The sequence below is a fragment of the Phascolarctos cinereus genome, unplaced genomic scaffold (genome assembly GCF_003287225.1).
Source record: "Phascolarctos cinereus isolate Bilbo 61053 unplaced genomic scaffold, phaCin_HiC Scaffold_123;HRSCAF=678, whole genome shotgun sequence".
Lineage (NCBI taxonomy): Eukaryota > Metazoa > Chordata > Mammalia > Diprotodontia > Phascolarctidae > Phascolarctos > Phascolarctos cinereus.
Window position 1 is genome coordinate 22,789 of NW_027555422.1, and position 25,551 is coordinate 48,339.

General features: G+C 43.5%; 1 long non-coding RNA gene across 2 annotated transcripts; it reads left to right on the plus strand.

Annotated features, from left to right (window-relative positions):
• Positions 1–1,814: 1,814 nt before the first annotated feature.
• On the plus strand, positions 1,815–23,422 carry LOC110204154 (uncharacterized). 2 transcript variants are annotated; one of them, XR_002323225.2, is made up of 5 exons: positions 1,815–1,930; positions 19,793–19,987; positions 20,261–20,351; positions 21,527–21,586; positions 22,319–23,422. It is a non-coding gene; the product is annotated as an uncharacterized LOC110204154 (long non-coding RNA). The 2 variants fall into 2 exon arrangements; XR_013484524.1 differs by having other exon boundaries at positions 21,527–21,580.
• The last annotated feature ends 2,129 nt before the right edge of the window (positions 23,423–25,551 follow it).

Below are 25,551 nucleotides of genomic sequence, written 5' to 3' on the forward strand. Positions count from 1 at the left end.
ATCCATAGGAGGTTTGAGGAGGGTGACAATTTTCTGAAGAGCCATAGTAGTGAGTGGGATAGCGAGTTAATTAGAGAAGTATAAAAAGATTGCCTTGGGGCTCCAGGAGTAGCTTTGTCAACTTTGGGGGAAAACCAAATGCTGTTTTCCTAGGGAAGGAAGAGACATGGGTGGAACCCATGTTGAGGAGAAATACTGGTACACATTAGTCCTATTACATAGGACTTGGAATTGAAATTTTAAAGTACCTGGGTGAATTTGGCACTAGCCCTTTACCAATTCACTGTCAATGGTTTTGAGATTGGGAAAAAGACATGAAATAACATTTTGGGCCATGCCTTTCATTATTCTGAAAACAGTGCAAAGCAGCTGTAGGAAAAATGAAGTTTTCTAGGAAGTGATCTCCCTGGACCTAGATTTTGTAATGCATCTGCCTTTTTTTCTGTGATGATGATACAGCATACATTGTTGTCTGTGGTAATGATAAATGACCAATGTGGATCTGGGTGCATCTGACCAAGGTACACATAATGTTTTTGTAGAACTACAGTATGGCTGTGTTTGGTAGGATCATTTTTCAGTTGTGTCTGATTCTTTCTCACCCCATTTGGGGTTTTTTTGGCAAAGATACTTCAATGGTTTGTCATGTCCTTCTCTAGCTCATTTGATCAATGAAGAACTCAAGCAATGAGGGTTAGGTGACTTGCCCAGGGTCACACAGCTAATAAGTGTCTGAGGTCAGATTTATTTTCAGGAAGATGAGATTTCTTGACTCCAGGCCCATTGTTCTATCTATTGTGTCACCTAGATGCTCATGGTTGTGTTCCCGCTGGGCTCCCTCTGAGGCATATGTTAGTATTACCAGATTAGGTGGTTTACTGAGAGGATATCTGGGAGAGCTTTCCAGGGTCATTGGTGCTGAAGTGATGTTTTTTATATCTGTTCTCATTATCTCATTTAACCTAAGCTGTTGTGTAAGTCCTTGAAAACTCATTTCGGCAAATAGTTAAATTGGGATAAGGACTTCTCACATTAAAGAGACAGTAGGATGTAGACAAGGTATTTCATGAAAAAATTCAATCAGGCCAATAAGTGGATGCTGAATTATCGTGAGGCAAAATTAGATAGTTTTTTTGGAAATGACTTTTTTTTTTGTGAAGCAATTGGGGTTAAGTGACTAGCTAGGGGTCACACAGCTAATGCCAAGTGTCTGAGGGCGGATTTGAACTTAGGTCCTCCTGACTCCAAGGCTGGAGCTCTATCCACTGCCCCTTTCCTCCTCTGCTCTGGGGGTTGTAAGGTATCCAAGTCCCATTCAGGGGCCGGTGGTCTGCTGCTGCTTCAGCTACTGTGCTGTTCCCCTAAGTGGAGCCCAGGACACCCTGTCCCTGCCATCCCTGCCCTCCCTCTCCAGGTTATCTGTAAAGAGGCTGACCCCTGACAGCCCCAAGCTTAGCTCAGCTGCCCCACCCCATCCTGCCCAGCCCCAGCAGCTGCCCCCAGGAAAGTGGGACCTGGTTCAGTCCTCCAAGCACTGTGGCCCCCTCCCCTCCCCAAGCTGGGTGATGGGAGTTGAGAGAAAAGACTGGGGGGGGGCTCCTCACTCCTTTGTGCGTGACATCACAGACCCCGCCCTCTTTCTCCCTCCTCTGTCTGCTCTGAGTGGCTACTCCACTGAGCTACTGTGACGTCACTGTACCCGCCCCTCCTACCCTTGCCAAGGTCAGTGGTTTTTGTCTCTGGAAGAGGAGAGGAGGGAGGAAGGAAGAGGGAGTTCCCTTTTCCTCTGAGTCTGGAGGAGGGGGCCAGCTGGAGATCTGCTCGCCCCCAACCCCCTGCCCTTCTCTGCCCCACCACACCTTCCCCTCCTTCCCCCGTCACCTGTGAGATCCCAGAAATTCCTGCACTGTCCTGCGTGGCTGTGTGTGAGGTAAGTGTCCCCTCCCCCTCCTGCCCCTCTGCATCCCCCCTTGTATTCTCTTCTGCCCTCTCTTCTGTCTTCTGCTGAACTCGCCCCACCACAGATTGGCTTGTCTTAGTGCCAAGGGGCATGTGTGTGTGCATGGGGCGGCGGGGGCAGTCGTGGGAGTATTAATACCCTTCTTTATGGGAGGATTGTGTGTGTGTGTGTGTGTGTGTGTGTGTGTGTGTGTGTGTGTGTGTACTCATGTGTACCTACTCCTCCAGGGCTGTTCCTGCCTGGGGCTTCCTGCCTGCCCAGACCTTGGTCTGGAGGTCTGGGACTTGGGGGGCCGTGGGGTGGAGCCCAGCAGGGAGAAGCCTTTGGGACACTCCCTGCATCCCTTCCCCAGGTGGACGTTTCCATCCTTTCTTCCTCCCTTCCTCTCGTCCTTGGCTTGGCCTCAGGGCTGGGAGAGAGGAGACAGTCTAGGAACTCTTCCCCTCCCCTTCTCCATATCATCTCTTTTGTTTGATGTTGTTTAATTTAATGTGTATTTGGTTTTTGTTCTGGTTTCAACCAGCACCTGGTGAAAAGGGCCTTTCCATGTACCTCATCGTGAAACAGAAAGAGGGGACTGTCCCTGAACCAGCGGATCTCTATGATTTACAGACTGAAAGAAAAGAGTTGTTTTAATGTGTGCTTCTCTCATTATGGGGGATTTGGAGCATTTTGTCATAGGGGCTGTTGGTAGCTTGGATTTCTTCCTTTGAAAAGGCCCTTTTCCTTTGCCCTGTTGGAGAATGGCTCTTAATCTTGGAGCTTAGAATCAGTTAGAACAATTGTTTTCGTAATCTTTGATTTGTAGTACAGTTTAACATCTGCTACTGATAGTCATTAACCCAAACCCCTTTCTTTCCTCCCTCTGCCCTCCATTATTACCCTGGAGATTAGCCTTCTTAAATTTTTTTAGTGATATTTTCTGTTTTTTGCATCACCAAGGTATCCCATGTATCCCTCCCTCTCCCCATCCTGGAGAGCCATGCCATGTAACAAATTGAATTTTTGTTTTTGGGAGGAAAAAAATTGAGCACAACTGATTGATGCATGTGGAAAGGTGTGCAATGTGTAACACCGGTGAACCTCTCACATCCTGAACAGGGTGATGGTGTCTTCTCATGTTTCCTTTTCAGCCCACTTGATCTTTAACATTTTGTTACAGGTACATTTAATTTTTTGTGTGTCATTATTTCCATTTCAATTATTGTAGTTACTGTGTGTGTATGTGTATCTATGAATAAATGTGTGTGTATATATAGATATACACACATATGTACACACGCCACACACACACACACACACATATATGTACATATATATTCTGTTTTCTTGGATCTGCTTAATTCACTTTGAATCAGTTCACAAAGATCTTTCCATACTTCTCTGTACTCATCACACACATCATTTCTTACTGCATGGTAGCAGTATTCCATGACCTTCGTGTTCCATGCCTCATTGAGCCATTCCCAGTTGATGAACATCTACTCTGCTTCCAATTCACAGCTGTCACAAAAAGCGCTGTTATAAATATTTTGGAGTATATAGGGAATTTTTTCTTATTAATGGATTCCTTGGGATGTAATGGGATCCTTTTTTTAAAGACTGGACATATTTGTTACTTTCTTCACATAATTCCAAATTACCTTCCAAATGGATGTGTCATTTCACAGGTCTACCAAAAGTGTATTGGTGTGTGTATATTCCCACAGCCTTCTTTAGGTATCAACACCACATTTGTGCCATAAGAGGAATTTGATAGGATTCCTTCTTTACCTGTTGTTTCAAATAGTTTATATACTATTGGGATGAAATGTTTTTTCAATGCTTGGAAGAATCACTTTAAATCCATCTGGTCCTCGGGATTTTTCCTAGGGACTCTTTTATGCCTTGTTCAATGTCTTCTTTTAAGGTAGGATCATTTAAGTATTCTATTTCCTCTTCTGTTAACATGGATGGTTTATATTTTATAAATATATATTCATTTCATGCAGATTGTCAGTTTTCCTGGCATGTGACTGGCAAAATACCCCTAAGCATTACTTTAATTTCATCTTCTTTGATTATGCATTTGCCCTTTCATTTTTGAGACTGATAATTTGGTTTTCTTCTTTCTTTTTGTTAATCAAGCTGACTAATGTTTTATCTATTTTATTAGTATTTTCCTAAAACCAGCACCTACTTTTATTTATTAGTTTTATTTCTTAAAAATTTTCTTAATCTCATCTTTGATTTAGGGATTTCAATTTTGATGTTTAATTGGAGATTTTCTATCTGCTCTTTTTCTACTTTTTAAAATTTCATGCCCAATTCCTTGATCTGCCCCTTCTCTGTTTTATTGATGGAAGCATTTAGAGATAGAAATTTCCCCTAAGGACTACTTTGGCTGCATCCCACAAATTGTGGCATGTTGCCTCGTTGTTGTAATTTTCTTGAATGAAATTGTTGGTTGATTCTGTAATTTGTTCTCCAACCCAGTCATTCTTTAGGATTTGATGACTTAGTTTCCAATTAACTTTTAATCTGTTCTTCCACATCTTGGTAATTTATATTGCATTGTGGTGTGTAAAAGTTGCATTTAATATTTCTGTATTTGTCCATTTGTTTCTGAGGTTTTTATATGCTAATATATGTTCATTTTTTGTGAAGGTGCCACATACAGCTGAGAAAAAGTTATATTTCTTTTTGTTTCCATTCAGTTTTCTCCAGAGTTCTATCATGTCTAACTTTTCTAAAATGCTTTTCCTCTCCTAAACTTCTTTGTAATTTATTTTATACATAGATTTCCCTGATTCTGAGAGGGAAAAGTTGAGGTCTCCCTTTGTATAGTTTTACTATTTCCTTCCATAAGTCATTTAACTTTTCATTTTAAGAAGCTGGATGCTCTGCCATTTGGTGCATATTTGGTGGATATTGATATTACGTTATGGTACTGTTGCAGGCTGAGAGGCTGAGAGGTTGTGACCCCTCAAAGCCTGAAGTACATGAGTCATCTGGAATGAATTCACAGACTCAAGCATTCTTTAAGCCAAGGTGGCAAAGTTTATTGTTACGCTTTTCAGTGGGCAAGGATTCTTAAAGGATCCTACAACCTTAGAGAGGTACAGTTAAAGTTTATGTAAGATAAAATACAATAAAATATGAGCCAAATATGCTAACTAGGGGATTCAGGGTGGAATTAGGGAGTGGTTAAGGAGTAGTCAGTTCTTAAAAGAACATGCACTTCTTGTACCTACTGCACAGGCGTTTTACCCAGAGTCCATTAGGAAAAGCCCACAAGGGGAGCCACATGGAGGTGTGGTTTTAGGCCTGCTACATCACTAAGTTAACTAGAGTTCAGGGTAACTGAGAGGTGTCCAGTCTGCCACCAATCAATGTCGTGTTTGACAAGATAGATGTAGGAAGTATACATATGTCTTAAGTCAAGAATACAGTTAATGAGGAGCCCAGGATGTAGACAATAAGGTAGGGCAGTAGGATAGTATAGTAGTGGATAAGAATGTCTTTATGACCCAGTGCAAAGCCAGTTTAAGCTAATAAATCCTTCGGTGCTGTTTGGAACTGCATCAGGGAGAGAGATAAGGGTCTTGCTGGGGCCCACTCATGAATAATTGCTAGGCACAGGGTTCTTGGGCTGGGGAGAAACTGTCAAGGACAGTGTTTCTGAGGCTAGGGAGAAATTGGGGTCCAAGTACAAGCACCCAAACATAAGCACCCAAGCACCACATCAGTGCCTTTTAGCAAGATATAGCTTCCCTGCTTATCTCTTTGAATTAGGTCTGTTTTAGCTTTTGCTTTGTCTGAGATCATGATTTCTACCGCTGCCTTTTATACTTCATCTATAGCCTAAGTGGAGGGGGGGGGCAGGGAACTTATTATCTGAAGCAAAGGTTTTTTCACACTTTTCACTTTGATAGTTTCAGAGCTAATTTTGGGAGTTTCAAAGTTTTCTGTGGTCCAAAGTGATAGGATTTGAGCAGAGGTTTGGTCATTGCTTTCCCAGTCTATGCTCTGGTCCTTACCTAGGAAGAACCCCTGATCCCTTAGGACTGCAATTGATACCACTACATGGAGTCACTGTTCCATTTGGTTTTTTAAATTTATTTTATTTCTTTTTTTGGTGAGGCAATTGGGGTTAAGTGACTTGCCTAGAGTCACACAGCTGGTGAGTGTTATGTATCAGAGGTTGGATTTGAAGTCAGGTCCTCTTGACTCCAAGGCCAGTGCTCTATCCACTGTGCCACCTAGCTGCCCCTTCACTCCTCCTTTTTGACCAGAAGTGACCTTACCCCTCAGTACCCTTTTTCCATTGGGATTGCAAGCGATACTGTTCCTCAGGGTCTGTGCTCGCACTTTTCAGAATGTGCTCATTGCTGCCCTTGAATTGTGACCCAGAAGTCTGTATAGGCAATGGAGTGTCCAAACAGCTTCCAATCTTGTGTCTTGAGCTAGCACAGGGGTCTCTGTCATCTCTTTCTAACCAATTGCTAGGTCCCCTTATTGTCTCTGGCTTGAGAGCTCCCAAAGCTGCTGCTGTTTCTGACTATTAAAATGAACAAAATAACTATAACATAGTAATAATAAAATAGAACAAAAATAGAAAATCATTCTGAGGTACAAATTTTCCAAGTAAATAAATAATGACTTCATAGTAATGATTGACAGGTTCCTCTTAGGTCAACTAATTCCTCAGTAATTAGTGACAAAGCAGTGATTTCAGAGTTTGTTTTTGTAACAAAAAAGAGGAACTAAAAAATTACAGCCATCTTAGGAAACTTGTTTTGAGCATAATTCAACTGAATAAGGCAGGTCATCTGATTGGTTTGCTTCTCCCAGGCTTTCTGAAGCCAAATTCCTACTGTTGGCAACATTCAGCTGTCAAAGTGAGATTACTCCAAAAGTCTTTGCACCACAGCTGAAGCAGTTTGAAACCAGAAAGCTTCCTTCCAAGGGGCCTATAGTTTCAACTAAGACTGGCAAAGAGGAAGTTATGGTTTGTAGTTAGCAGTCACCCCATCCCCCACCCCATCCTGCACTTGCCAGAAAGGGCAACCCAACCTCAGAACATTACACCACTTAAGTCATATGTAAGCTCTAGCTGAAGAAAAATAAGGGAGATTATCCCCTAAGTCTGAAGAACTTAATCTTTTGTCAACCTCCCTTTCTCAACTGCCAGAAAGGGGAACTTAACATTTGAAAAGAGTCTTCTTTTTTTTTAAATTAATTTATTTTGATTTATCAACAATGACTTCCATATGCTTTTGAGTTTAAAATTTTTCTCCCCCTCCCTCCCCACCCCCCTCCCCAAGATGGTACACAATCTGATATAAGCTATACATATACATTCCTATTAAACATATTTTCACATTAGTAATGTTGTAAGTAAGAATTACAACCAACAGGAGGAACCACCAGAAAGAGGAAACAAAACTCAACAGAAGAAAAAATAGCAAATAGTATGCTTCAATCTGCACTCAAACTCCATAGTTCTTTCTTTGGATGTGGGTAGCATTTTCCATCACGAGGCCTTTGGAGATGTTTTAGATCCTTGTATTGCTAGGAAGGCTTAAGTTTATCAGTATCAGTCATCACACAATGTGGCTGTTCCTGTGTGAAAAGAGTCTTCTAATACTTTGATTATTTTGTTCCTGCAATAATATATGTCTTACTCGAAATTATCTTCTACTAAGTGATGAAGTCTTATCAATCTGTCTATTCACTAAATCTGTCGGTAACCTAGACTAAAGAGAATCCTTTGTTAGTTTTGTCTTAGCTGTTAGGGCTAGCTTTTCTTAAAGAAGGGAGCTTAATCCAACAATCCAACTAAAATTAAATCAAAGTCATCAATACTAACTGATTTACATGGTATTCCTTTTCAATCCACCACCTCATCCCACCACTGGTGTTTCCTGCACATGGGCCCCGGGCTAGCCTCCACCCCTGTGTTACAGGTCTTGCCTTCTGGCTTCTTAAATTGTTTTGGGCTTGTAAGAATGTCTTAACCTCATCTTTTGTTGGCTCTGCCAGTCAAGAATTCCATGTGAGGCATTATTTTAAAGTTGTTTAATGAGGAATGTTGAGAGAGGTTGGCTTGGTGCTTCCTCTACTCAGGCTTCTAGCTAATAACTTCTTGAATTGAAGGTAGAGATGGGACAGAGGAAGGTTAGGATTAAGGGAACAGCACTCCCTAGAAAGTTTTGTTTCAGCTTGCCTAAGAACTAAATGGCTTGCTCTTTTTTCCTCCTTTCCATTTTTCCTCACCTTGGAGTCACCAAATTAAACATTGCTGTTGGACAACAATACTCCTTACCTGGACACAGAAGGAGGAAGTGGAGATTGGCAATGGGGCCATTTTGTGTTAGAATAGAAGGAACTAGGATTTGGAGTCAAAAAGGCCTGAGTTCAAATCCTGCCTCTCTATTGATGACCTGTGTAAATAACCCTAAGCAAGTCAATTAAGGCCTCTGAGCTTCAGTTCCCAGATCAGTAAAATGAAAAGGTTTAATTACATAGCCTCTGAGATCCCTTTCAGCACCAAATCTATATTCCTATATATGTCTTTAAGCAAATCACTTCTCTCTGGGCATCAGTTTCCTCATCTATAAATTGAGTAGGTTGGATAGATATCCCTTGAGGCTATCTAAAATCTTGTGCAGGAGATTGGGCAAATCACCTCAGTAAATTGAGGGGATTAGACTAGATAGTCTCTGAGGTTCCTCCCATCTCTAGATCTAGTCATATCATCCTGTGGGCCCATTGAAGGCCTTGAAGGAATGACTGGGAAGAGAGAGACCTAAGGCCACAGATATACACCATACATTTGAGAATGTTGGTAGTGCCTGAAAGGAGAAAGTTGGCTTTGTTCAGAATAGAGTGTATTAGTTGGAGAGGGATGGAGAACATGATTTAGGGGCAATGAAGTGAATGAAAAGCCTGCGAGACAGAGTTTCTGGATAACTAATAATCAATTTATTAAATAGGCTAGCTTATAATCAATGAAGTGATGGTCAGTGTTCTCTTTCCATAACCAAAGGCAAAACCATGGAGAGGACTGAAAGCTTAAATACTTTGGAAAAGGAGTTGCCTGTGACAGGTGAAAATCAACCCTGATTGGTGAACAATTAATGAGAGGGTGGGTGTATTCATGAGGAGATGGGCTAAAAGTCTTCAGCTCCTCCTGCTGAGAACATGGCTTGAGCATGAGACTGAGCAACCTCTAGCAGTGTGGACAAAGGAATCCATCTGTACCCTGACCAGTCTGGTTGGTTTTCTCCTTTCTGAGCTGTCACCCTAAATCACAATGGGGGGCTGCAAGGGCATAAATTTTATGCACTAGGGCTGGAATTGTTTACACTGGAAACAGAAGTAAAATCTTCTAGTTGGTTGGGGTCCTGTCCAAGATCAAGGAGCATGTTGCCTGAGGATTTGAAAATCTCATTTATCAGCAATGTCCTTCGGAGCCTGACTGACTTACAGGGGTTGGTCCCTGAATGAGGAAAATAGAGAGAAAAAGCCTCAATCCTAATTTAATACTTGGTTATTAACATAATGGAGAAAAAATCACTTCTCTCAGCAAGAAGATGACCTTTGGAAGTAGAAAAGCCAGTTTGTAATTTCAGCTGTACTACTGAGGATAATAATTTCAGCTGTAGCCTCACTCTCTGCTTTTGTATAGTCACATGGTTACTGGTTTTATTTTCTTTTTTTTTTTACTAGCCCTGGACAGGCCAGTTAGGTGGTGCAATGGATGGAACACTGGGCTTGGAGCCAGGAAGATCTGGGTTCAGTTCTGAGCCTAGGTACTTACTATCTATGTGACCCTGGGCAAGTCACTTAAGCCTCATTTGCCTTAGTTCCTCATCTGAAAAATGGGAACACACAGGAGAAGGAAACAGCAAACCTCTCCAATATCTTTGCTAAGAAAACCCCATGGATAAAAGTCTATGCATCACATAAAGTCAGCCATCAGTGAATGACTAAACAAGAAGCCCTGGGCAACTGAGCAATTTTACCTGAATTCCTGATTTCACACTGGTAAGTCTCATGAAATTTGTTTTCTTTCATAATTTCCTTCAAAATAAAGATCAGGGTTTGTTTGTTTTTTTGTATTTATTTCCTCCAATTTTTGACCCCTTTGGTTGGGCCACATTTAGATTTTATCCACTAACCCATTTAGGGTAAAATCAGCTCAGTGGTGTCACCAGTGCTAATGAAGTCTTATCCTGTATCAGAGACTTTTGATATGATGAGGGTTCATAGATAATTTTAATGTTGATGATTTATTCTGAATTCATATTGACCTTGAGGAATTGAGTACTCTCTTCATTTCATAAATTTAGGGTTTTTTAAGCTTAGATTCTTATAATCTAGCCACTGCCAGATTCCTAAATCTAGCCACTGCTTAGATTCTTATGATCTGGCCAATAAGCCAATAGTTACTAATGTTCAGACTCCTTAAGGTCTGCCCAATGTGACAGATGTTCTAATAAACCTTGTGTTTGACTGAAAGAAGGCTTGGGTCATTTCTTTTGGACAGGACCCATGTGTTGTGATTTTGGGGTCCCAGCACCCCTCACCCTAAATCACATCATTTTGGTGGCCTCATGCAGGGAAACTGCCTAACCCCAAGTTCTTCTCCAATCAAGACTGGAAGGTATGTAAGCCTCCCCCCTCCCCTCCTTTCTTGCTCTGCAGTTGGTGTCACTCTCCAAGCACCAAGGCTTGGAGGTGCTTTTCTGGCAGACAGTTATGAGATTGTCTTGCACGAGGCCTGATGCTCTCAGGCTCTTGGTCCACTGGGTCGTTCAAGACCATGGACCTGGGTACACCTTCCACAGCATAGAGACAAGGATGGATGCCTTCAGGAAGTGTACGCTCAACTCTGTTAATTCCCTCGGTGCTAGGGAATTGGGAAAAACTACAGTTGCTTTTTGGTTCCCTGATGCTTGCTTACTTCCTTCCCTCTGCACCTCTGAATCCTCCTTCATGGTGGTGAAAGGGGAAGTTAGAACAGCTAAAAATGTCTTGGCAGATTCTGGATGTTTTGTGGCTAATCATTAAGGAGTTTTGAAACACCTGTAAAACCTGTTCACTCCCTTCCCTTGAGTCAGAGGGTATCTGTTAACCCCTCTCATAGGAGAAGAGAGTTTCACCCTTAACCCCTCACCTTTGATTTCACCCTTCCCCACCAGGGAAAGGAAGGAGGGGGGAGGGGCAGCAGCTACAGTGTGGGCCCCCATGGCAATGGCCTTGGGCCCTAGGGCAACCTTTGCCTGGAAGCATCACCCAGGTTCAGCATATCCTGCTCAAGGTAATGAAGCTAGCCTCCAAACTTGGGTAAGCACACTCTTTTAAATTTGTAGTTTTAACTGTTAATGATGAGATGTTGATTCTCTGTGTAAAGTAATTTGGAAGTGCATTTAACAAAACTGCAACTTTTCATAATTTGGTTACCGCTAAAATAATTTAGCTATTGTTGTTTTTGTTTTAATGTGTTTTAATATGTAAACTAGCTCAAAAGCTTGTTTGGGTTATGTATGGCTTGCTGAGAATTTGCAAGTGTATAGACATCTCTAATGATTGGCTTTTTACACCAGGACAAATTTAAGTTTGAGATGTAAATCCTGGAAAAGTTTTTCCTAAGCTGTGATTAGTGAAACTTGTTGTTTGCATAAAAGCTGGTGGGATTTATTTTAAGTTGTCTGGTGGATCTTAATAATCCATCAATAATCAATAATCCACCATCTGAGCTACTCAGAGAGAATGTGATACTGGTGGGAGTCAGCATGGGGGAAAAGCTGAGAGGATAATTTTAGCCTGAGTCTAAGATAGATCCTCCTGGCTCAGTTCACTCATTATGTTCTTTGAAAGGGCATGTTACCCACCTGGCTATTCCCTAATCTGGCTATGAGGTGGATTTGATACTGCATGGTTGGAAATCTGAATTATCTAAATCCAAACAATTAAGGATGTTTTATTCTCTCAACGTTGGGCCCTAAATCTAGTCTCTGTGTTAGATCTGGGCCCTGCTGTCTTTTCTGTCAGATTTGTGTCTTCCAGACTACAGGTCATTCACCTACAGTTGGTGCAAACAGCAGGTACTGCTAATGTCCCCCATCATTCCCTGGATGCAGCCTGGACTCGGTTCCAGTCAACCTCCTCTTTGGACCCCCTTAAGGCAGGACAGCTCTATGCCCCTTGCCAGTAGGAAGCAGTTTCAGAAGCCAAGACCTTCACCCTTACCCCAAAAGAATTTGGGTCCCATTTGTTTGAGGGGGGAATGTGAGGATGGGATCTAGACCCCAAAAAGGAAAAACTCTGGACTTTCCCACATGGCCAAACTCTGGTGTTCCCCCGAGGCTATAATCCCACCCTTAATCTATCTAGGCTCCATTCTCCCTTGGCCACCCAGGAGTTCTATTACCCCATAGACTACTTGGCCACTCCTAGATCCCTCCCATAGTCTTTGTATATAAGGTCCATCTTGTCTCCATTAGATGCTTAGATTCTTATAATCTAGCCACTGCTCAGATTCCTAAAATGTAGCCACTGCTTAGATTCTTATAATCTAGACAATAAGCTTCTAATGTTCAGACTCCTTAAGAGTCTGCCGATGTTCTAATAAACCTTGTCTTTGGCTGAAAAAAAATTTATTAAAAGCCTACTGTGTACCACACTCTGCTCTGGGTGCTAGGAATCCACAGATAAAAGGAAACAGTCCCTGCGCTCAGAGTAAAGCACATCCTATTGATGGAGACCAACACTGTTTGAGTAATACAAAACTAAAGTAGCCTGGCCCTTAAGAAGTGGAAGAAGATAAGTCTCACTATTCCTTTCCAGAGGTGAAAGGTGCACAGGGATGGCAGCATGAATTTACTTCCAGATATTTTCAGTGTATTAATTCATTTACTGAATTTTAAAAAATATTTTCTTTGTTGCATGGCTCACTGTATCTTTTGTAGTTCAGCCATTTTTCATTCACATCAGACTCTTTATGGTCCTATTGGGGTGCTTACTAAGTGGTTTGCCATTTCCTTCTCCAGATCATTGAACAGCTAATGAAACTGGCAAACAGGATTATGTGACTTGCCTAGGTCACATAGCTAGTAAATGTTCAGGACAGATTTGAACTCAGCTCTTGCTAACTCCAGGCCCACAGCTCTGTCCACTGAGACACCTAGCTGCCCTAATCTCTGTACAGTCAAGCACTATAGACATATGAACAATCTATTGGTCAAGTTCTTAGAGGAAGTGGCAGGGGGCCAGAAGGCTCAGCTCTGATGGGGTCCCTTCTTTCCTGCATCAGTGACTGATAACTTCTTTGGCCACTGTCTATCCTGGCCCCTGCCCTCTTGCTAATAACCTCTTTGAGACTCAGTTTCCTCATCTGTAAAATGGAATGATGCTGGCATTTCCTACCTAACAGAGCTTTTGTAAGGAAAGCTTATCCATCTCTGAGTTGTATAGAAATATGAGTTGTTGTATCATTAGTTTTGTCTCAAAGATCTCTCCTGGGAATAGGAGAGAAAGGAGGGAGGCAACTAAGAGGAAGCCTGTGCAAGGATCAAATGCCCAAAAAGTGAGTATCCCAAGTGCAGCAAATACTAGGGTACACTAGGCATGAGGGGAGACTGAGCCCTGGGATGGATAGCTTTCCCAGTGAGGTGGGAAAGGAAGCCTGGATCTGGGCCAGCCAGAGAGGGGCAGGGGCAGGTGGGAATTGGAGCAAGAGAGGTGAGAAGGATTTCTGATACACTCAAAGGAAGGGAGCCAGAGAGCAAGCACATGGAGAAAAAAGCCTGCCCCAACCAGAGGGGAGACACTGGTGCTGCCTCAAGGCCACTGGGGACCTGCAACATGATTAAGAAAGGTGAGAACTGAGAAAAGTATATTGGATTTGACCTCTGAGAGATGGTTAGCAACATCAGTGAGAGAAGTTTCAGTTGACTGATGAGGGTAGAAGGTCAACTGTAGAGAGTTAAGAAGAGAGAGGGAAGCAAATAGAGGTGACTATTGTTAATGCTCTTTTCAAGGAGTTTAGGCTGAAAAGGGAGGCTGTATATGGGATGATAATTATAGGGGATGCATGAATCCAGAGAGAGAATCTTTTAAGGATGTGGGAGACATAGACATGTTTGTGGGCAGGGTTAAGCAGCCATACACAGGGAGATACTGAAGTGAGAGAATGGGGATGAACGAGGGAGCAGTCTGCTGGAGGAAAGGGCTGGAAAGGGACCCCTTGTGCAGGTAGAGAGGGGTTTGGCTCACTAAGGAGTATGCACATCTCTGTGTGAGACAGGGCTGGGGGAGGAGACAGTGGCAGAAGGCATCTGAGTGATGTGAGAGGAAGAGGAGGGGAGAAGAAGGAGCTCTAGGAGAATGACTGCAATATTTTCAGTACAAGATGAGGCAAGGTTCTCAGCTGAGAGGGTGGGTGTGGGGAGGAGCCATAGGAGGTTTGAGGAGAGTCGACAATTTTCTGAAGAGCCATAGTAGTGAGTGGGATAGTGAGTTAATTAGAGAAGTATAAAAAAGATTGCCTTGGGGCTCCAGGAGTATCTGTCATATTTTGGGGGAAACTAAGTGCTGTTTTACTAGGGAAGGAAGAGGCATGTATGGAACCCATGCTGAGGAGAAATTCTGGTACACATTAGTCCTATCACACAGGACTTGGAATTGAAATATAAAAATACCTGGGTGAATTTTGCACCAACCTTTTACCAATTCACTGTCAGTGGTTTGGAGACTGGGAAAAAGAAGTGAAATAGCATTTTGGGCCATGCCTTTCATTATTCTGATAACAAAGCAAAGCAGCTATAGGAAGAATGAGGTTTTCTGGGAAGTGATCTCCCTGGACCTAGATTTTATAAAGCATCTGTCTTTTTTTTCTATGATGATGATACAGCATACATTGTTGTCTGTGGTGATGACAAATGACCAATGTGGATCAGGGTGCGTCTGACCAAGGTACACATAATGTTTTTCTAGAAGCACAGTATGGTTTTGCTTGGTTGGGTCATTTTTCAGTTGTGTCTGATTCTTTCTGACCCCATTTGGGATTTTCTTGGCCCAGATACTGCAGTGGTTTGCCATGTCCTTTTCTAGCTCATTTGACAGATGAGGAACTGAGGCAATGAGGGTTAAGTGACTTGCCCAGGGTCACACAGCTAACAAGTGTCTGAAGCCAGACTTGAACTCAGGAAGGTGAGTCTTCCTGACTCCAGGAAGGCTTCTCTCCATTGTGCCACCTAGTTGCCAGTGGTTGTGCTACCTTATCCCCATGGGCTCCCTCTGATGCATATGTGAGTATTGCCAGATTAGGTGGTTTACTGAGAGGACATCTGGGAGAGCTCTGCAGTGTCTTTGGTGCTGAAGTGATATTTTTTATATCTTTTAATATCTCATCTAACCTAAGCTGTTGTGTAAATCCTTGAAAACTCATTTCAGCAACAGATCAAACTGGGATAAGGACTGCTCACATTAGAGAGACAGTAGGATGTAGACAGGCATTCCACAAAAGAATTCAAGTCAGACCAATAAGTGGCTGTTGAATGTTCATGAGATATAATGGGATAATTTTTGGAAATGACTTTTCTTTTGGCATTTAAAAAAGAAACTTAGCCCTCATCCTTCTAGTCTTAGAACATCTAGAGGGATGAGGGTACACTAGAGAGATAAGAGGATAAGAGGCAGTAGAATCTAATGGCTACCCCATTCTGTTATGGGAAAATCTGGGTTCATATCCTCCCTGACTAGCTGTGGACACTTGCTAGCTTTGTGACCTCAGACAACTCCCATCAGCATTCTAAGGTTCAGTTTTTTCCTCTTTAAATTGAGAAGGTTCAACTAGTTGACCTTTGAGGTCCCTTCCAACTCTATCTCTCAGATCCTAAGTGAGATTTGGGGCAAGTCCCTTGACCACCCCGAGTTTCATCTTCCTCTGTAGCAGAAGGGGATTAGACTAGTTGGACTCTGAGGGTGCTTTGAGCTGGAGATTTAAGCCTGTGATCCCTTGGACCCATTTGGTGGCTTGAGGTAAGGACTGGGTGAAGAGGGAATGGGTAAAGAACACACATAAGAGACTTGAAGGAAAGAGCTTGTTCAGCATGGAGGCCATGGTCTAATGTCAAGAATAGGGGGATATGGAGTTAGAGGAGCCAGACTGGAGTCCTAGCTCTACTACCGCTACAAGGACTACATCTAGAGTCTCCCTCAATGTCTGATTTTTGTGTACTCCAAGGTTAATTTTTCTTTTACACTATGCTTGGGCTTCCCTGATTTGATACTGATAACATCTTGGCCAAAATTAACTACTTAACAAATATCCTTCATGGCTCATACCAGCCATTTTCTTGCACATATTTCCTCCAAGTTTTCTCCTTGTCAGTGGGCTACATTAACACCCTACCTGGTTCATGGCTTCTGGCTTGGTTGTTGGCCCATTTCCTTGCACTCACCTGCTTGGTGATCCTCTGACATGGCTGCCTCTCTCTCATCCAAGTAGAAGGGCATGGTCATTGGTCTGAGAGACAGCCTTTGGGCTGACCCTCCACCACCTACCGCTTGTATTTATTGAGGGGGCTGAGTCACCTGAGGTCTCCATGCTCTAGGAAAGTTTTTGAGAGTACAAATTGCAGACAGACAAGGTTTCAGTGGAGAGATTTTCCTTCTCTGGGGGTCCTCCACAATCCTCAGGTGTCCTGTCCCTATCCCTGCAGCTGTCTGATGAAGATACTTTCTTCTCAGCCTCCAGAGGCTCCTGGCTAGATGCCTGGCCCCCCTTAGGCACTCTGGGTCCTGTGGGTGATGATCCTCTTGAATCAGAGAGCATCCTGGACCCTGGGAGAATTCCCAACCTTCTGCCTCAACTCTCCTTCTTCATTGGAGGGGAGAGCAGCCCAACAATGATTGCTGCTAGTTTTCTCCAACCCAGGCAGGGTCAGAGACAGACATGCTTGCATGCATGGGTGCCCCCGTGGCTCTCCCAGCCCATGGCCTGATTTTGTCTCCTCCTGCCTGGAGAAAGGAGGTTGAGACCCACATTTGTCCCAGACCATCCCTTTCCTCCTCTGCTCTACAGGTTGTCAGTAAGTTCCATCAAGGGGTTGGTGGTCTGCTGCTGCTGCTGCTGCAGCTACTGTTTTCCCTTATGTGGAGCCCAGGATGCCCTACCCCCCCCCACCATCCCTGCCCTCCCCCTCTCAATTTTCCATAAAGGGGCTGACCCACCCCCCCCACAACCCCAAGCTGAGCTCAGCTGCCCCACCACATCCCTCCCAGTCCCCAGCAACTGCCCTCAGGAACCTGGGACCTGGCTCAGCCCTGGGCCCTCCAAGCACTGTGGCCCCCTCCCCTCCCCTCCCCAGGCTGGGCGATGGGAGTTGAGAGAAATGACTGGGAGGGGCCTCCCCACTCCTCTGTGGGTGCCATCATAACCCCCTCCCCTCTTTTCTCCCTCCTCCCTGTGCTCTGGATGGAGACTAGCCCTGCCCTACCATGATGTCACTGTACCCGCCCCTCTCACCCTTGACCAAGTCAATCTTCTTTGTCTCTGGAGGAGGAAGAGGAGGAGGAGAAAGAGGATGAGAAGGATGGTAAAGTGGAGGAGGAGGAGGAGTGAGTTTCCTTTTCCTCTAAGTCTGGAGGGAGGGCCATGAGCAGCCCAGCCCTAACCTGCTCCCCTCCTCCTCTGCCACAACACCCCTCCCTCACCCAGGGAACCCAGAAGTTCCTACACTTTCCTAAGTGGGTGTGTATAAGGTAAGCCCCCTTTTCTGCCCCTGCCCCTCCTGTCCCTCTACATCCCTCCCCTTATATTTTCTTCTGTTTCCTCTTTAGTCTTTGTTTCAACTTCCCCCCCATCCCAAATTGGCTTGTCTTAGTACCTGGGGCATGTGTGTGCTTGGAATAAAACCTTTTTTATGTGTGTATTGTGTGTTTAGGACTATAGAATCACGTGTGTACATGTGTGTACCTGTGCGTGCCTGCTCCTCCAGAGCTGCTTCTGCCTGGCGCATCCTGCCTGCCCAGGTCTTTGTCTGAAGGTCTGGGCCTTGGAGGGCCATGGGATGGGGTGGGGTGGAAGCATCAGGGAGAAGACTTTGAGGGCACTCCCTCCCTGCCCTCCTCAGGTGGACTTTCCCAACCTTTCTTCTTCCTCGCATCCTTGGCTTGGCCTGGGGACTGGGGAGAGAGGAGAAAGTCTAAGAAGGATCCTCCTGCTTGCCTTCCTCATCCTCAGAGAGAGGAGGGTGAATCTTTCCCAGGGATGGCTGGATAAATCTTTTCTGGGAGAAGTGACTTGGTCCTACATGCAGGCAAATCCTTGATGTACTCTTTAATGGAGCAGTACAATTCTGATTATCATTCTGGAGGGCACAAATCTTCTCTTCCGCCCTTTCCCCATTCTTTTTAATTCCATTTAAAGTTTCCTTAAAGAAGTCCAAGTTACAAGAGACTTCTGTCTGCTGGTTTTGAGTAGCCATTTAGTAAACGTATCCCACTCAGGATATTTAATTTTCTTGCCAACTTCATCACAACATTTCTTAAGGTGATTTATTTTATCGAGATCAAAAGAACTTCAAGTTGGTTAATGGTGACAGGGTTGTCTTGGGTCAATTTCTGCCAATTAGTTAAATACCTACAGGTTTGGGCCCATAATATAGAGATAAACAACCAGCTGGTCTCCCCTTATGTGTGGGGGGGTAGAGTGAGGTGCCTTCAGTGTCTTAGGAAGTTTGGTTGCCCATGGGAACTTGACCAAGGTCTTACTTTATTCCAGAATTTTTTTTTTTTTTGCAAAGTAATGTGGACTACCTGAATTAAAAACTGGGGCTTTTGAAAATCAGTTCCTGACTAAACGGTACAACCTGGGATGTGTGGGTCCCAAGCTGCAGGTTGTCACTGTTCTCTGCTGGCTTCCCCTCCAGTGGGGTGCCAGCCCTGTGGTGCCCAAGGCTGGGTCTCCCCCTGTGGCCAGATTCCTCTGAGACAGTGTAGGACTCTTCCCCTCCCCTTTTCCGTATCATCTCTTTTGTTTGATGTTGTTTAATTTAATGGTATATTTATTTTTTGTTCTGGTTTCAAGCAGCACCTAGTGAAAGGGGCATTTCCATGTACCTTGTTGTGGAACAGAAAGAGGAGACTTTCTCTGATACTTTTTAACATTCACTTCTCTCATTATGAGGGATTTGGAACATTTTGTCATAAAGCTGTTCATAGTTTGGATTTCTTCCTTTGGAAACCTCCTCTTCCTTTGACCTATTGGAGCATGGCTCTTAATCTTAGAAATTGGAATCAGTTCCTTTTAAATCTTGCATATGCAACAGTCCTTATAGAACTTTGCTGCAAAGATGTTTTTCCTCATTTAAATATTACTGTTCCCATTTTCACAGCATTTGATCTCTTTGTGCAAAAACATTTCGACTTTATAGAAGTAGAATTCTTCTATTTTATTTTCTGTGATTCTCTGTTGCTTCTTCTGTCATAACCTCTTCTCCTATCCATAGATATGAAAAGTAATTTCCTCCTTGTTCCTCTAATTTGCTGCCGACTCCCCTCTTATGTCTAATTCATGCATCCATTTGTAGTTTAATTTGAAAAGTGCTGTGAGGTGTTGATGTCCTGTTGCATTTCTGGCAAACTGCTTTTCCCTTATCCCATCGTTTGTTTTTTTTTTTTTTATCAAATAGTCTCCCTTCTCCCCACCCACCCAATTGCTATCTTTGAATTTTTTAAACTCTAATTTATTTTATTTGTTTGCTTCTGTACATTGCATAACTAATCTTTCCCACTGATCAACCTCCCACATTTTAACAAGTTTCCATTGTCTTCCAGGCAGCTGGGTGTCCCAATGGGCCTGAAGTCAGGAAGAATCATCTCCTTGAGTTCAAACCTGGCCTCCGACACTTACCAGCTGTGTGATCTTCAGCAAGTCACTTCACTCTCTTTGCCTCAGTTCCTCACCTGTCAAATGAACTTCAGAAGGAAATGGCAGACCATTCCAGTACCTTTGCCAAGAAAACCCCAAATGTGGGCAGGAAGAGTCAGACGGGACTAAACAAGAACAACAATTGTTTTCAGAATCCCTGATTTGTAGTATAGATTGGATCTGCTACTGATAATCACTAACCCAAAGCCCTTTTTCTTCCTTCCCCACCTCCATTATTACCCCTGAGATACTTGACCTCCTTTTAAACTTTTTCATTGTTTTCTGTTTCTTACATCACCAGGGTATCCCATGTATCCCTCCCTCTCCCCATCCTCAAGAGCCATGTCATGTGATAAAGAGTTTTTTTCTTTTAGGGAGGAAAAGAAAAATGAGCACAACTGATTGGTGCAGGTGGAAAAGGTGTGCAATGTATAACACCTGTGGACCTCTTAAGTCCTGGCTGAGGTAGGGTGATGGTGTTTTCTCATGTTTCCTTTTCATTCTCACTTGATCTTTAACATTTCAGTTAATTTTTTGTGTCTCATTCTTTCCATGTCAGTTGTTGTAGTTACTGTGTGTATGTACTATTTTGTTTTTTCTTTTTTTTACTCTGCTTAATTCACTTTGCATCAGTTCACAAAGATCTTTCTGTAGTTCTCTGTACTCATCGCACACATCATTTCTTGCAGCCTGGTAGTAGTATTCCATGATGTTCACCATGTTTCACACTTTGTTTAGCAGTTCCCCAGGTGATAAGCATCTACCCACATGTGGCACAGTAGGGGCAGACCTGCTGCCTCCCTTGGTGACCCCTGTCCCTCCCTGCCTGTCCTGATCTTTGTCTCCTCCTGCCTAGAGAAAGGAGGCTGAGCCCTGCCCCTTCCTCACACCAGCCCTTTCTTCCTCTGCTCTGGAGGTTGTGAGGAATCCAAGTCCCATTCAAGGGCTACTGGTTTGCGGATGCTGCTGCAGCTACTGTGCTCCTCCCTTTTGTGGAGCCCAGGACAGCCCTCCCTCACCCTCCCCTTACTCTCTTTCTCTTCCCCCTCCCAGTTTCTGTAAAGGGGCCTACCCTCAACAACCCCAAGCTGAGCTCAGCTGCTGCCCCCCACCCCTCCCAGCCCCAGCAGCCTGCCCTCAGGAACCTGGGACCCTGGCCAGCCCCAGGACCACTTCCAGGTCGAGGATGCAGCTGCAACCCCCTTTTGTAGCCAATTTGGGTGATGGGGACAGAGAGAAATGACTAGGCTGGGGAGCGGCTCCCCAGTGCTCTGGGCCTGATGTTAGAGACCTCCTCCCCTCCCCCTGCTCTTCTAGGACACTAGTCCTACCTTGCAGTGATGTCACAATGCCACCCCCTCTGACCCTCTATTAAGTGTAAGTCTTCTTTGACTCTGGAGGAGGCTGTGAGTGGGGCGAGCAGTTTGAGATCTGCATATCCCCCCTCACCCACTTCTCCTCCCCTTCCACTCCACACCCACCCCTCCCCTCCACTACCCCCATCTTCCCTCCATCTTCCAGATTGACCTATCCTGAGGGTCCTGCTAGTGCCTATGTGGTTGTGAGTGAAGTAAGTGCCCCCTTCCTGCTCCTGCCTCAGCCCCTCACTTTCTTCTTCTCTTCTCTTCCCTTCCCCCTAGCCTTTTCATGAAGCTGACCCTCTACCATCCCCAATTAGTGCCCAGAAGATGTATGTAAGTGTGGGTATATCAGTACTTTTGTTTATGCCTGTGTTGTGTCTGTCGATAGGAACATGTGTGTGTGTGTATGTAAGAGACAGTCCGTGTGTGTGTGTGTGTGGATGTATGTATGTATGGCTATGTTCAGGAGTGATCCTGTGTGTGCCTTCTCCTCCAGGGATGCTCCTGCCTAGGGCTTCCTGCCTGCCCATGCCTTAGTCTGGAGGTCTGGGGCTTGGGGGAATCATGAGATTGGGTGGGATACAGTGGAGTTGAAATTGTTTTCTGGGCAGCTAGGTATTCTATGGGGCCTGAAGTCAGGCAGAATCATCTTCTTGAGTTCAAATCTGGCCTCAGACATTTAGTAGCTATGTGACTCTGGGCAAGTCACTTTACCCTGTTTCCCTCAGTTCCTCATCTGTCAAATGAGCTTTAGAAGGAAATGGCAAACTACTCCAGTATCTCTGCCAAGAAAACCCCAAATGTGGGCAGGAAAAGTCAGACAGGACTAAACAATAACAAGAATTGTTTGCGTAATCACAGATTTGTAACATCTTTGGATCTGCTACTGATAATCACTAACCCAAACCCCTTCCTTTCCTCCTTCCCCAACTCCATTATCACCCTTGAGTTACTTGACTCCTGTTTTATTGGTGTTTTCTGTTTCTGCCATCACCAGGGTATCCCATGTATCTCTCCCTCCCCTCATCCTCAAGAGCCATGCCATGTGACCAATCATATTTCTTGTTTTAGGAAGGAAAAGAAAAGTGAGCACAACTGATCAATGCATTTGGGCAAACGTGTGCAATGTGTAACACCTGAGGACCTCTCACTTCCTGAATGGGGTAGGGTGATGGTGTCTTCTCACGTTTCCTTTTCATTCCCACTTGATCTTTAACATCTTGTTACAGGTACTTTTAAGCTTTTGCTGAGTCATTCTTTCCATTTCAATTGTCGTTATTGTGTATATGCACTGTTTTCTTGGCTCTGTTTAATTCACTTTGCATCAGTTCACAAAGCCCTTTCCATACTTCTCTGTACTTCTCACACACTTCGTTTCTTATTTACAGTAAGTACGTAGCAGTATTCCATGCCTTTCCTGTTCCATGTCTTGTTGATGAGCATCTACTGTTTCCAAATCATAGATGCCACAAAAAGTGGTGTCATAAGTATTTTGGAATATATATGGACTTTTCGTTATCAGTGGCATCATTGGGTTGTAATGGAATCTTTGTTTTGTAGGCTTTGGGCATTTTTCTTTCCTTCTTTGCGTAATTTTAAATTACTTTCCAAAATGGATGTGTCATTTCACAGCTCCTCCAATAAGTATTAGTATGTGTAAATCCCTACGCCCTTGTTTCGGTATTGAAAACATGTTTGTGCCATGAAAGGAATTTGATAGTACTTCTTCTTTACCTGTTGTTTCAGTTAGTTTATGTAGTAGTGGGATGAAATGTTTTTAAATGTTCGGTAGAATTCACTTTCACAGTTGATCTAGTCCTGGGAATTTTTTCCTAGGAAACGCATTTATGCCTTGTTCAATATTTTTTTCTTTTAAGATATTGTTATTTATGTATTCTGTTTCCTCTTCTTTTAACATGGGCAGTGTATGTTTTTGTAAGTATTCATCCATTTCATGTAGATTGTCAGTTTTGCTGGCATAGGATTGGGAAAATAACTCCTAAGTGTTGCTTTAATTTCCTCTTCCTTGGTTACGCTTACACTTTTGGTTTTGAGACTGGCAATTTGGTTTTCTTCTTTCTTTTTGTTAATCAAGTTATCCAAAGGTTTATCTGTTTTTATTAGTATTTTCATAAAAGCAGCACGTGCTTTTATTTTATAATTTTACTTTTTAAACATTTTCTTCATCTCACCTTTGATTTCCAATTTGATGTTTAATTGGAGATTTTGTCATTTGTTCTTTTTCTACTTTTGTACATTTTATGCCCAGTTCCTTGATCTGCTCTTTCTCTGTTTTATGGATGTAAGAATTTAGAGATCGAAATTTCCCCTAAGTACTGCTTTGGGAGCATCCCACAAATTTTGATATGTTGCCTCATTGTTGTAATTCCCTTGAATGAAATTATTGGTTGATGCTATGTTTTGTTCTTTGATCCACTCATTCTTTAGGATTGGGTATTTTATTTTCCAATTAATTTTTAATCTCTGTTTCTGCATCTCTGTAATGATATTGCATTGTGGTCTATAAAAGGTGCATTTCCTATTTCTGTTTTTCTGCATTTGGTGATGAGGTTTTTATGCCCTAATATATGTTTATTTTTTCTGAAGTTATCATGTACAGCTGAGAAAAAAGTTATATTCTTTTTTATTTCCATTCACTTTTCTCCAGATTTCTATGCTATCTGACTTTCTGATTTCTTATTCTTTTCCTCTTTTTAACATCTTTTTTGTTATTTTATGCATAGATTTGCTTGATTCTGAGAGGTGAAAGTTGTGGTCACCCGTTGGTATAGTTTTACTGTCTCTGTCCTTCTGCATGTCCTTTAACATTCCCTTTCAGAAGTTGGATACTCTGCCATTTGGTGCATCTTTGGTTAGTATTGATATTATATTATTGTCTATGGTACCTTTTAGCAAGATGTAGTTGCTCTCCCTATCCCTTTGAATTAGGACTATTTCAGCTTTTGGCTTGTCTGAGATCATGATTGCTACCATTGCATTTTATACTTCAGCTAAAGCCCAAGTGTCTGTGAAAGGGCGAGGGGAGTGATTGTCTGCAACTTCAGGGCTTTCACACTGCTGTTTGCAGAGCTAGCTCTGGGGGTCTGAAAGTTTTTGGTGGTTCCAAAGTGATGCATTTGGGGAGAGGTTTGGTCACTGCTTTCCTGGTCTGTGCTCTGAGCCTTACCCAGGAAGAACCCCTGATCCCTTGGGACTCTAATGGATCCTGCTCCTCAGGGTTCCTGCTCCCTTTTGACCAGAAGTGATACTGCCCCTCAGGGCCCTGTTCCTTTGGACTGCTAGTGATACTGTTCCTCAGGATCCCTGATCCCTTGTGACTGAAAATGATCCTGCTCCTCAGGGTCCCTGTTTCCTCTTGCCAGAAAGTTGTCCTCTCTGCCCTTGAACTGTGACCCAGAAGTCTGTATAGGCAATGGAATGTCCAAACAGCTTCCAGGTTTTCCCTTGGGATAGTTGAAGTTTCTCTTGCTGCTGCATACATTCAAGATAGTTTATATTCTCTGTGGTACCACTCCCAGACCCTTGTACCCATCTTACAGAAAGCTACTTGAGGAGTTCCTAACTCAGGTGGGACAACTAGAGCTTTTCCCCAGAGTAGGTGGTGAATTTAGAAAGGACTTGTAGAACTTCAGTGCACTGAGAAGGAGCTCTTTTCTTATCCTTCCCTGGCCTCAAGTCAGCCTCCTGAGCATGGGTTGGCAACAGTCTTCTGGAATCTCTGAATCCCTCCATCTAGGTGGTCCAGTGGTCAGAGTACTGGGCCTGGAGTTAGGAAGATCTGTATTCAAACGCAGCCTCAGGCATTTACTAGTTATGTGACCTTGGGCAAGGCCAAGTCACAGCATACCCAGTCGAGCACTCTTTCCTCTTTCTGCCTGCTCAGGAAGATTGACAGCCCATCTGAATGTGTCTGTGACCTTACAGAGTTGTCTGGGTCACTAAGAGGTTAGATGAGTTTACTGTGGTCATGCTGCTAGCTTGGGTCCAAAGCAGGACTTGAACTCTGAGGCTTCCTGATTCTGAAGCTGGCCCTCTATCCTTAGGCCTCAGAGAATCCGTCACTTCCATCCAGACAGAGTTCAAGCACGGTCTATTCCATGAAGCCTTCCTTGTTTCCAGCTGCTAGTGGCCTGGCTCCCAGACTACCTTGTACTTTTCCTTTATTTGCATTTATTTCCCATATACTTTTATTTATTTTCGGTCTCATTAGAATGTAAGCTTCTAGTGGTTAGGGACTGTAGAGGGGCAAGGCATGTGTTGAGGTTGTCATTGTGGAAAGTATT